Raw genomic sequence first — 13,557 nt, 5'->3', positions numbered from 1 at the left:
CCTGTGACGTTTCCAGGGCCCTTGGGGAAGGTCGGACAGCAGTTGGCGTTTCCGTGGTGAGTGGGGAGACCCAGCAGGTGTAAACTCGCCCAACCTTCCTGAGACATCCGTGGTCAGCACTGAAGCCCGCGGACTCCCAGGTCATTACCGACCATTGCACTGACCGGAGCAAGATGCTAAATGGAGAGCGAGGCTGCACGGCTGTGTCGCTGAGGGCAGCGGGTGACTCCGCGCCACCCCGGTGCCATCCACGAAGTGCTTTGGCCGGAGGGAGGGCTGGGGCTGTTCTCACGGATGCAAATCAGAGGAAACTTCAGGTTGCCTGGAGTGGAGACACTTTCCCCCCCACTCCCCGGTCAGCTCTGCCTGAAAGCGGGTGCCAACCCCACCAATCCCACCCCCACGAGGAGGCGGGGGAAGACGCACTGGGGTCGGCGTGGGGGGGGGGGGGGCGCGGGGGTGCTTCGCGCGGTCCCGAAACCGCAGGCTCGAACCACTGTCCGGCTCAGATAAGCGCTCATCCATCAGCACGGCTGGTTGCGGCGCGGTTAGCGCGACCTCCGGAGCCCGAGGAGGAAGGGCTCCGAGCGCTCCTTCCGGGGGGTGGGCTCCGCCGGGCCTGGGGGCGGCTCCGGATGGATCGGCGCCTCGTCGGACTGATAATGTGCACGCGCTTCCCGGAGCCCAGCCACGAGGCTGCCTCCTGCCGGACGCCTGGCGCGGGGCTGGCTGGCTGCTCCTCGCTCGCGGGGAAGAAGTGAGTTATTTTTGACTCCCCGCGGCGGCCGGAGGGAACGCACCATCCGAGGCCCCGTGGAGGCAACTCTCGGCCGCCCGGCTGCGAGATGGTCGGGCGGCGTTTTCCAGCCCTTTTCATAGCGGCCGCTGCGGTAAAGGCGTCTGAAATCCAGCCCACCGAAGCGCCCCACATCGTACCCTCCCGGCCTGTCCTGCAGCGGCTGTTTAACGAAATCGCAACTCCGATCGGGGCGGTGAAGGAAGGGGCGTGGCAGTCTGGGGGGGGCGTCCGCACCCCCCCCCCCCCGTGGCTGCAGGGGGAGACTCGGCTCGGGGCGGGGGGGGCTCCCACTCGGGAAACTCCTGCGCTTTATGTCAAACTGGTTCTGAGAAGGGATGGAGATTTGTGAACCGGAAAAAAATGTACGTTTGTATTGGAAGCAGGCTCCAAGCTCTGAGCTGTCAGCACAGAGCCTGATGCGGGGCTTGAACCAACAGACCTCGAGATCATGACCTGTGCTGACGTTGGACTGTCTGTCATATATTTTTTTTTTTTATCTTTTCATCTGTTAGTAGACAATTAGGTTGCCTCAATGCCTTGACTATTGGGAATAATGCTGCAGTGAATATGAGAGAGCAGATATCCCTTTGATAGTGATTTCATTTCCTTTAGAGATATATACAGAAATACTATTTTTAACTTTTTGAGACCCTCCATACTATTTTGACTAGTGGCTGTCACAATTTTTATTCCCACCAACAGAACATCAGGGTTACGTCTCCTCCACATCCTCGCCAGCATTTGTAATCTGTCTTTTTGATAATAAACATTCCAATAGGCATGAGATAATATCTCATGTGGTTTGACTTGCATTTGCCTGGTGATTATTGATTTTGAGTATCTTTTCAGGTACTTGGCCATTGGTATGTCTTCTTTGAAAAATGTCTACTCATATCCTTTAGCCATTTTTTACTTGGATGATGATGATGGTGGTGATAGTGATTTGGCTATTGAGTTGTATGAGTTCCTTATATATGTTGGATATTAATCCCTTACCTGTAATCAGATATATGGTTTGCCAATATATTCTCCATCTCTTAGTTTGCTTTTTCATTTTTGATTGTTTCTTTTGCCGTGCAGAAGGTTTTAGTCCAATATGGCCCTACTTCCTGAGTTTTGCTTTTGTTGCATGTGCTTTTGGTTTCATATAGAAAAAGTCCAGAAGCTTTTTCCCTATGCTGTGTTCTAGGACTTTTATGGTTTCAAGTCTTACCCTCAAGTCTTTAATCCATTTTGTGTTGATTTTGTGGGTGTGTAAGAGTTCCAGTTTCCTCCTTTTGTATATGAATATCGAGTTTCCCAACACCCTTTATTGAAGACTCTCTTTCCGCCATTGAGTATTCTTGGATCCCTCGTCAAGTATTACTTGACCACATATGCTTGAGTCTATTTCTGGGACTCTCAATACTGTCCTTTTGGTCTATATTTCTGTTTTTATACCAGTAGCATACTGGCTGAATTACTATCGTTTTGTGATATATTTTGAAATCAGGTGTGATGCTTCAGCTTTGTTCTTTCTCAAGAGTAATTAGGCCATTCGGAGCCCTTTGTGGTTCCGTACAAATGGTAGGATTGTTTTTGCTATTTTTGTGGAAAATATCATTGGACGTTTGGAAGGGATTGCATTGAATCTGTAGAGAGCTTTGGTGTAATGTGGGCATTATAGCGATATGAACTTGTCTGTGAACTCCACCTATGAGCATGGGGCATTTTTCCATTTATTTGTTCCCCCGTGTGTATATTTCATAGGAACTTCCAACAGTTGGTGGTATAGGTCTGGGCACCCGCCACACGAGGCAGGAAGAGGTCAGCCAGACCCCTGCACCCACTGAGTCCCTCACATCGCTGGTTTTGTCTGCGTCCATCAGTCTGTCTTCACGGAGTGACCCCTCTACAGATCCAGGTGAGAGTTCAGAAACGTGAATAAAAGCATCCGGGGTATCCATCCACTCGTGTCATGAGAACACACAGTAGCACTCACCAAGGCGCGCGGGGGGGGAGACAGCATTTGGAATTCATTCTGGGAAAGACGATACTGTTGTACTGGGCTGGTCTCATGCTTACCTGACACGGACAGTGTTCTATATTTTGCATTTTTAGGGTCTCAGGAAAAGTTGCCTCCAGCCCTTTGATTATCTTCCTCACATAAATCAAAGATTTTGGAATTTCACACTTAGATCAGCTCCTTTGTGAATCTTGGGATGCTGCCTTGTAACAGTAACAGATTACTCAACCAGGTTTTAAACAAAAAAGGTTTAGGGGCACTTGGGTAGCTCAGTCGGTTGAGTGTTCGACTCTTGATTTCGGCTCAGGTCATGATCACAGGGTCATGGGATCAAGCCCCGCGACGGGCTTTGCATTAAACGTGAAGCCAGCTTGGATTCTCTCTCTTCCTCTCCTTCTGCCCCTCCCCACTGCTTATATGCTGTATCTTTCTAAAATAACAGAACAAAACATTTTCCTTAAAAAATAAACAAAAAAGGTTTAAACCCAAAAGCCTAAAGATGGGCACTTTCAGCTTTGGTTCAGCAATTCTCCCTGGTCTCCAAGGACCCCGGCTTGCTCTATCATTCTGCTGTACACACTGCATATCGCTTAATCCTGAGCCTCCTGTCCTCATGGTCACAAGATGGCTGCCAGAGCTCCTGGCATCAATCATAGCCTTACCTTATTTCCATTCAAAGGCAGGCAGATGGTTTTTGTTTTGTTCACTTTTTAAAAAAAATTTTTTTTGCTTCCTTTTTTTTTTCAAGGGAGCAAAAGCTCTACAGAAGCCCCCCCTCAATGTCCTTTGAGATCCCATCTGTCAAGTGGAGCCCCTCTCGTGATTGCTGTCATGGCGGCGAGTTTCAGCACAAAGCTTGGGGCATAAATGGAGCTCAGTGATGGCAGCCTGCGAGCTGGCTACGTTTCTCTTAAAATATAATCGCCTGCCTGTTGCTCAGGATGTCATCGGCCTATGAGTTAAGGTGCCTCCAACATTAAATTCCTGAGAATTCACGGAGTCATGTTATGAAGCTCAACAAAACGCCTGGTAAGCCAATCCGAGTGAATGGTACCAACTGAGTAAAAAACGGGCACGTTATACCTTAAAGGAAAATACACATGAAAACAAGCCCCCATTTCTACTGACCAAAAGGATAATGAGGATTCATTACCATCATTACCTCATCATTAAAAGGGCTGTGCTCCAATGCTGTTCAGCCTCATTAGAGGGATCTTAGCCATTGTGATGCGCAGTAAAGTCACGTTTCTCTTTGAACTTTTGTGATTCAAATTGTAACAATCTTAAAAAAAACTTCCCCTAAATTATCCAGCGTGGAACAGGTTTAGGTGGACTTGAGAGTCCTTACTGGAGTTTACTTTGAAAAAAAAGACGTGAGACTCCATGCTGAGGGCCACCTACACTCAGTCACGCTCAGACCCACCCACACCGGTCAGTTCTTCAGAAAAACTCCTCTTTTACGGGAGTGTCGGGCCCGGGAGCAGTGAGAGATTGTCTGTCCTGGCTCTCAGGCTGTGCACAGCCTGTCCTGGGTCAGGAGCCAGCCCTGCGTTTTGTCCTGGGGATGCCTTTGTTTGCACTGCATTTTCCATACTAACGGCAACGACAGGTCCAGAGTGCGGTGCCCAGGAGGGCTCTGGGGACAGAAGAGGTTCTGTGCTCTCTGGGACGGAGTCAGTGTGTTTTCGGTGGGGACAGGACAACGGGCAAGATAAACACAGCTCTGTCGGCCCGGGGGTCACGAGGAAGCCTTGACCCTGCCTGGATCGCAGAATCTTGGTCAGTCTGAGCCATATTGACTCCACTCCCCGCTTTGCCTGTGATGGGACCAAGGTCAGCATGAGATACAGTCCTGGGCCCCGAGACAGGGGGCTCAGAGCCAGCGAGGAGAGCTCCCAGATAAACGACCTTAACCACCTGACTCATCATGTTCCCAAGGCTAATGTCTGAGGGTTTTGGGCTTGAAGTCACTCATTACGCAGTCGGTCAGGAAAGGCCAGGGGAAATGCCCAAGGTCTCTGATATTTGCTAGGTACTGAAAAAGCCCGGAGTGGCCCTGCACCCCCCGCCCCCGGCCTTCCTCGCATGAGGAATTAAAAATCTCTATTATTATGGTACTTTTGGTCGGGACTCCGATAACTAGTAAAACAAAACGTATCTGCTGTAGACACGCACTTTTCTAGTTAGATTCTGACTCCTGCAAAAGGTTTTGGGCTCAAGGCCGGGTCTCTCTCCAGGGTCAAGTGGGTATTAGCAAATGTAAAGGTTTCTGTCCTCAAAATGACATTTCCCCCCCCTTGTTGTAATGGAAGGGATTGAAAGAGAATTGAAAAGGAAATCAGATTTCTCACCAGGTGATTCTAAGTTCTAGAGTCCCGCATGGGGATCGCGTGAAGTCACACAGCACCCCACCCGTGGGGAGTCCCCACGCTCCGGGGAACGCTGTTGTAATACGGAGCGAACAGAATTGATGCTTTTTATGATGACAAGCGTGTATGAAATGTTTAGGTCAAAATGGAAAGTTTCGGAGGGTATGAAGTATCGCTCTACTCCCCGTGACTTTAGTAAACTGTGGTTTCGTACTTAGATGTGTCCACACACACACACACACACACACACACACAGACACCCACAAGCTCGTGGACTCCTCTGGTATGTTAGCGCTGAAGTTCAAGTCAAGAAATCGATATATTCTTAATCATCAGCTTGTTTTCGGAAACAGGGTTTCCCCATGGAGTAGCAAATGTTCGTCAATGAAATTCATCACGAATTTCATTTCACAGGAGCCTTTGTTGTGGCTGTTTGTGAGGTAACAGGGTGGTGTGGGCGCAAACACAGTCCTGGCAGAGACCTCGGATTCCCGCTGATGTTGCCTGGGAAGTTAAGCTGGACGCCCCTTGATTTTGGTTTTCTTGACTAAATCCCACGGGGCTCCAAGAGCCTTCGGCTCCTGTGCTCCCTCTCACACTCTGCCCGACGATGGCAGACCTTTCCTGATTTTCAGCATTTTGTGCCGCATAGATGACTTTTGCCTTATTTACTGTGATGGAGCATTTGCCGTAATGCAACGTATGATCATAGCAGTGCTACTTAAAATTATCCTCAGACACGTTTATCGAACCTAAGCACATATATTTCATACGGAAAGGACGTCTTCATTGCAAATGGGAAACCACGAGGAAGGCAGTTATGCATCGTACACAGCAAACCGTTGCATTTAGATGCTAATGTCCACCTAAGACTTGAAGTCTGAGTCCTGCTTCCTCTCCGTGGGTAAGGGAGGGTAATAAATGTCAGGCTGATGTTAGAGACTCAGGAGTAGCAAACGGAGACTCTGATGTGATTAGGACGACCCGGCGGGTACCGGAAGAGAGCCATGTTGTTAACCGTGGCATTAAATGTCAGTTACTGAAGCTTCAGTTTCGGCACCCCGCAGGCCGTCTGGCGCATCAGGTGAGACCTCAAAAGTGTGCACTCCCCACGTTGTTTCTGATACCGCTGGATGCCTGCAGGGGTTCTCTCTTCTGCCAGCAGACACCGTGCCCTGTGGAACTTGATGCCTAAGACTGAGATATGAGGACTTGATGCCTGGAGCTGTGGCAGCCATCCTGATCCTATGAGGTACACATCTTCTGAGTAAACCAATATGCCCATGATGGAAAACGGGAGTACAAAAAAAAAAAAAAGCCTTGGAACCGGGTGCCTGGCTGGCTAAGTCAGAAGAGAACACAACTCTTGACGTCAGGGTCATGAGTTTAAACCCCATGTTGGGTGTAGAGATTACTAAATAAATAAATAAACTTAAAAACAACAACAAAAGGAAAGAGTCTTGGACCTTGCTGACATCTCCAGCATTCTGAACCAATCCTGAGTTCACCTCTAGACCCCTTAGTGAAAAATTACCAAGTATCCCTATGGCTAGAGGACCTGTTTGCTGAATGCTGGGTTGGTTACTTACAGCTAAATACATTTAGCCTCTTATTCATGGATATCTCCACTGATTATCCTGTCGTGCCTACCACCAGCATGGGCTTCCCTTAATCAATACAAATTCCAACTCTCCTAGAAACTGCTCAAGATTTATCTCCCAAGAAGCAGAATCTAGGGAAAAATTCTCTGGATTAGAAATTGGTGGGGCGCGGGGGGGCGGGGACTCTGATAAAACAAAAATGATTATATTTATTTTACATATCTATATTTTAAATACACAAATACAAGATAATAAATATAAATGATAAATATAAAAATTAAAATATAGGGGCACCTGGGTGGCTCAGCCGGTTGAGCGTCCAACTTTGGCTCAGGTCGTGATCTCGTGTGTGTGCATGGGTTCAAGACCCATATTGGGCTCTGTGCTGACAGCTCAGAGCCTGGATCCTGCTTCGGATTCTGTGTCTCCCTCTCTCTCTGCCCCTCCACTGCTCATGCTGTGTCTCTTTCTGTCTCTCAAAAAAAAATTAAATAAAATGTTAAGAAAAGTTTTTAAATTAAAATACATATGCTAAAAATTACATCTATAGCTATATTATATATAATGTATTACATATAATATAACATATATTACATATAATATACCTATATATATTTATTTAGATAATATCTATTTTATTATATATTATACAGATTATGTAACATGTTTAAAATAGATATTATCTATATATTTATATATAAAATATATATTACATGTAATATAGCTATAGATATAATTTAACATTTATGTTTTAATTTTTATCATTTTATTATCTTATATTTACATAGTTATATTGTAAATAATACATTATATGTTGTAATTTATATATTACCTTATATTTATATAATTTATATATTTATAAAATTTATTATGTATTTAATTATACATGTAATATAACATATTTATATATAAAATGTATTTATAGGGGCGCCTGGGTGGCGCAGTGGGTTAAGCGTCCGACTTCAGCCAGGTCACGATCTCGCGGTCCGTGAGTTCGAGCCCCGCGTCAGGCTCTGGGCTGATGGCTCAGAGCCTGGAGCCTGTTTCCGATTCTGTGTCTCCCTCTCTCTCTGCCCCTCCCCCGTTCATGCTCTGTCTCTCTCTGTCCCAAAAATAAATAAACCTTGAAAAAAAATTTTTTAAATGTATTTATATACAATATATAATATAATATAAACATATGAATTAATAATCATATATTACATAAATATGAAAGTATATAAGTTATGTAAATGTGAGTATCTATACATATCCTCATTGTAGATACAATCTTCTAGTGTGTGCGTGAGCGGGGGTTTGGATCTGCGGAGGAAATAGACTGAACCGCGAGTTTTACAGGAGTGAGAAACTTAGAATAAGGCTAAGATCCTAGACAAGCGTGGGTTGGGTTGAACTGGGAGAGGGAAGCTTGTGGAGGATGCACCGGGCATCCCGGATGGTGGCCTTGGGAACGGATGCAGGAATGGAGTGCCCCGGCTTAGAAGAGGAAGACGGTGGTGGGGCTGAGCCACCAGTAAGAAAAGTAACACAGACATGTACGAGCCGAGGGAAGAAAACAATGAAAATAAATGTGGAACCACACTGCCTTTATTTACTTATTCATCCATTCGTCCATAAAATACTTCATGAGCACCTGCTTTGCAAAACAGTCCCTGTCTCGTCCCGGCCTGTAACAGTGCACACACCGGCCACCCTCCTTGCTGCCGCCGGGGTCATTGCTCCGCCTCCCTGCTCTCGCTGCGGAGTTGAGACCACCTCGCACTTCCGTCAAAGCCTGAGCACAGTCTGCTGACTGTCGTCTGCCGTCCAGAAAGCCTGTTTTGCTCGGTTGCCACGCAGAATTCTGTCTGACCTCAGGCTAAGTGGGGTATTGGCGAGGGGTGGAAATAAAAAGTTTAAAAAGAAGAAGAAAGGAAAGAGAGCGACAACCACATCTTCTTATTCCTCGTCAGCTCCATGGACAGCCTTTTTCTCCCCGCCCGGAACACAGGCTTCGGTGACCACTTTCTTCCCAGACCCCGGAATGCTTCCCTCCTGTGATGAGGGGTGCCAGGCGGCTAGCACCCCTTCAGGGCTCACGGAGCAGAGGTGATGAGCCCGCAGACTGATCGTCACTTCTGAAGGTTTCTCTTTATTGCAGGAGTCTGTTTTCCCTGCCAGCGAACGACCACGTTAAGACTGCCTGGGTCCTGTGATCTGGTTATTATTTGACGGGAGCACATGCCCCCTCGGGCTGGGTTTTGGTCCCAGACGAGACTGTGGGAGAAGGGGCTTTCCTTTCCGATGAAAGGAGGTGAGCGGCCTCGTGGCCTCCCCTGCGCCCAGCTGCCGGGCAGGAAAAACACGAAGCGAGCCAGCGGCGTGAACGCGCTCCGCGGGCAGGCTCTCCAAGTCTGTTTGGAGAGGTTTACAGTTTTATTTTAGTGGCGGTTGCAACAAACACCTGCATTCGCGTCCAGATTAAACTGACAGAGTGGAAACCGCCAGAGCCAGCGGTTGCTGGGCCGCCAACGAGGGACGGCTCCCGGTGAGTTTCAGATTCTTAAAGGTTTGTACTTCTGCGGATTCGCGGCGCGAAGAGTTGGGGGAGAAACGTGTTCGAGAAGATCCTAAGCGAGAAGGGCTGAGGGGAGGCGCCTCCTGCCATTTATCGGATGGGTTATGGAGCTTCGCAGAAGTGCGTGATATTCGCCGCGCTGCTGGAGTGTGACTGGCGAAATGAAAAGGCACGTCAAGGGAGTGCTCCGAGAACGTGGCTCTTATTTCCTCCGTCTTCCCGCAGTGCCGGGGGCATCCTGCCCGGGCAGGGCCGTGCAAACTCGTAACACCCTCGTTTAATAGGAGAAGCGAAAGCGATGTTATGAGTTGGAGACACTTGGGCCCCAGAACAATAAGCGTATTGATTGGCTCAGTTGTGTTTAACTCCGACGGCAAGACGCCCCACCGGTGCAAAGCCACCACGACTGCCAACGGCAGAGGGGACCCCGGGGGGGGGGCACATCACAGCACGGCCGGTAAACCAGCTGTCCCGAATGCCTGAATCTGGCTATTCCAATCATCCTAGATTTGTGCGTGCGTGTTGCTGGATCGGCACAGGCAGATAGCTCACGGGTCCCGTGGGACACGTCCAAAGCCCGTGGGTCAGAATTGCACGGAAGCTGGGAGGCCTGAACCCACATGTGTGCCCGGGGGCCGCTGCGAGGCCGTTTGCTGAACATGAAGAGCACAACCGATGCTGTTTCTCTCCGCATCCGCAACAGCGCAGAGAGGAGGCATCCCAGTGGAGCCGTCTCACATCCGTATAAGCACACTCATTCGGCGACAAAAGGACCCAACTGGCCATCGGGTTGCGATTCACTCAGAATATTGCCCCAGAGGGAGGTAAAGACGGAAATGCGTCCAGGCAATCGGCTCAAATGACATACCCCGTTCCTAGAAGCCACAAAGAACGGAAAGCAGAGCATGCCAGTTAGAGAAAACACGGGCTGACGGTTCGCCCGAAGCCCCCCGTGCGCCCCGGAGAGGCGGCTGCTTCTCCATCGTTCAGGGTGGCCACGCCAGCGGGTCCTTGCACGAGACACTTCCTCCCTCGAATGTGCCTGTCGGTGGTTGGGCTTGGAGTTTCCCAGTCAATAAAGTTGGCTGTCTTTTCAGAGGCTGCTGCTGGGGAGATCCGGGACTACTCACGAGTGTATGCAGACAGGTGAAAGAAAGTGGGTTTTCCCGGGGAGCATAACACATGTCCTCACGGTCCCGCACTGTTCACACTAAAGGTGAGCCTCTCCAGCTTTCCTGTGTCTGCCTGCCGCCCCCGCTGTACGCGAACATTTTCTTTCTGTGGGTATTTACCAAGCGAGTCTGCCCAGAGGCCACAGGGCTTCGTGCTGGACTTTCAAGCCGGAGGACGTATGCGTCCTCCTCGCGGAGGGAGCTGGAGGAATCTGAATGCTGTCTCCAATATCAACTCCCCGAACCCCCGCCTTCTCCTGCCTGTGATCAGAGCCACACAGTGGCCCCAGGACGCCACGCTCCTTAACTCTTCCTCCCATTTGGACCTCCCATCAGTCCCCAGTGGAGATTGGGGACAGGAGGGCCCGTGTCTCTGCCCTGGAGGGACAGCCTCGTGCCGACCAAATGAGAAGTGTAGGAAAGTCATCATGGAAGCCTCCCCGGAGGTGGCGGTCCGTGTTGGCTCTGATTATTTCCCCCACAACCCGCCCCCCAACTGAAAGGTAACGATCATCACGCTGACGTTCTTTAGTGAGCAGTTACCACGTGTCCCCAACTCCTTCCAGAGCTTTATCCCTCTTGTTCCTGTTGGCTCCCCCGCAGCCCTGAGACACGGGTCCTATTCCTGTCACCTGTCCCACTGTGGAGGGCAAGAAGGAAATGACTTTCCGAGCCACTGCGGCGAAGGGAGCCCTGTCTACATGAGGCCGGGCACACAATCGCATGCACTCCCTACTGTATGACCCGGGGGACCGCCAGCCATCGGCCACGGTGCTGGGAGCCCGGACACCAGGGCCAGACCGGCTGGGGCAACACCCGGATGACCTTGGACGAGCTTCTTAACTCTCTGCCCGTGGGTTTATTCACCTGTACGTGAAAAATCACTGAGATAAGCTGTGAGGACGCATCCTGGTGTAGAGTAAGTACTATACAGATGTTCACGGGTATTATTGCTGTTTTCATGATCATCTTTAGTATTTTTTTCGTGATCATATTTATCAGTTGCCCTTTCTGTGTTTCTACCCGCCAGGTGTTCAAAGATCACCTTCTTAGGGAAGCATTTCCTAAGCTACGTCATTTCAAGTTTCAGTCTACACCCGCAAAAATCCCAGTCCCCCTCCCGGCTGTATCTGTCTGTATTTGTCCATCTGACGTACAGTCTGTTTTGCCGCTTTACTGGCGTTTCTGTCTTCTCTCAAATGGAGGCTCCGTGGAGACAGGACTGTTTGCGTCCGCTGCTCCCCACCACGTCCGCGTGCCCAGACCTGTGCCTCGCAGTAAACAGTCGGTGCACAGATTCAGTAAAACGCTGCAAGCTTGGTCAGTGTCGCCCCTGCTGCCCTCCAGAGGGCTTTGCTCGAGACATACTTCTTCAGCAAGATGGACTTTGGGGGAGCCACTTGGTCCCCAAGAAATCCCTCCCTCCCCGTGGCGTAAGATCTCGGGGCCCCCTCAGGCATCATTCCCCTGCATCCCTCAACCTGCCGCTTGGCCCCTTTACGGCCAGCTATCCATCCCGCTCTCCACTTTATGGAGCTGTTAGAGGAAATCGCCTTCGGCAGCAAGATTTCTCAACCTTTAGAGCTCCGGGATCACAGTTAATTCAAGTGACACCTTCGTGACATCTTGTCTGGATGGCGTTAGGTGGGTTTCCAGGAAGCGGGGAGGGGGCGCTGAGGCCCTGGCGAAATAAACAGGATGTGCAGGGAAGGCTCAAAGGCAGACTTCCCAGATGCAGTGAGGCGAGGCATTCGCGCGTCAGACGCACAGGAAGGGCCGTGCGGTGTAAATTCTGCCCTGTGCCCAGCTGGGGAGGGGGATGCGCATCCCCCTGCCCCCCCCCCCCCCAGGGTGTGAGTCAGCCGCGTTCCTCAGGACCTGCAGGGGTGGGAGGCAGAGAGCATTTCACAGAGCCCCGTGTGTGACCAGAGGGCTTGGAGCCCCCCACCAAACCCCCTCTCAGCCTGCGGTGGGGGGGGTTGGGGGGGGGGCGAGGATCTGCCTTCCAGGGACAACCGCCCGGAACACTGTCCAGACGCCAAGCGTGATTGCATCAATTTCATCCCGCGGAGACCTTGGATCGTTAGCAGCTGATTAATCGTTCTCTTTCTCTGGGACCAAATGGCATCTATTATTTGTTCTTTCTCTGGTGTTTTCCCTTCCAGATCGTGCCTCCGTTCCCTCATGCGTCAAATGGTTCTAAAAATACCTGCACGGCAGGTTGTTCGGAGGCTTAAATCGACCAGTGTTTGAAGCGCGGTAGAACTGGGGTCAGGGATGTGGCGTATGTTGAAGGAGTCGGGGCCATTACTGTTCATGTTGTCCATTTTTTTTTCGTGCTGGCATTCTGTTTTGTCTGTTAGGATTTCTCAGCTGCCTCCTGGCTTCGGGGTCCTTGGTACAAACTAAGCCGGGAAACTGATGGAGGGACTTTGAAGGAGAGAGAATCTCATTGGCCTGGCTGAGGTCAGGTGTTTATTCTGGACCCATCATTGGTGACCGGGAGCGAGGTCACCATGTGGCAAGAGTGGGGAGGTTCCTTTCAGGGAGTCCGTGGCGATAAATTTCCAAATCTAACGCTCTCCATCCGGTCCTGCCCGTGAACAGCCTGGCAGGTGACACACAGCCTTTCAGCTGAGGATGGCCATTGGCTTGACCATTTCCCAAAGGCAACGCAGCCTCGTTTGGTGGTGTTTCTTTTTACTTTCCTCTGTAATGTTGTAAAAACCTTGCCTATTGAGAAAATGCATGCCGATGACAGATTAAACAGTGCTCATTAGTACAATACAGATTTAATCTTTCATACAATTCCAGTTTTATTTTCCTATGGAATGCATATCAGCAAATTCTATGACATACAGACATCAGTCTCCAAAGATACATTTTTCCATCTTCTGGACACTGAAATTCTGCAGATTGGGAGAGACTAAACACCAGTCTGACCAGACCCTCCGTAAGGCTAATGGCTGCCATTAAAAAAAATTCTTTTTAATGTTTATTATTTTTGAGAGAGAGAGAGAGAGAGAGAGAGAGAGAGAGACCAAGCAGGGAAGG

The 13,557-nt window shown here is 49.7% G+C and overlaps 1 long non-coding RNA gene across 2 annotated transcripts; it reads left to right on the top strand.

Moving 5' to 3' along the window:
- The first annotated feature begins 712 nt into the window (after positions 1–712).
- On the top strand, positions 713–12,265 carry LOC125149644 (uncharacterized). 2 transcript variants are annotated; one of them, XR_007145991.1, is made up of 6 exons: positions 713–757; positions 2,549–2,702; positions 3,553–3,833; positions 6,339–6,425; positions 10,429–11,422; positions 11,534–12,265. It is a non-coding gene; the product is annotated as an uncharacterized LOC125149644 (long non-coding RNA). The 2 variants fall into 2 exon arrangements; XR_007145990.1 differs by lacking the exon at positions 713–757 and adding an exon at positions 1,062–1,161.
- The last annotated feature ends 1,292 nt before the right edge of the window (positions 12,266–13,557 follow it).

The sequence above is a fragment of the Prionailurus viverrinus genome, chromosome D3 (assembly GCF_022837055.1).
Source record: "Prionailurus viverrinus isolate Anna chromosome D3, UM_Priviv_1.0, whole genome shotgun sequence".
NCBI classification, from domain to species: Eukaryota; Metazoa; Chordata; class Mammalia; order Carnivora; family Felidae; genus Prionailurus; species Prionailurus viverrinus.
This window is presented reverse-complemented; position numbering and strand designations above follow the sequence as displayed.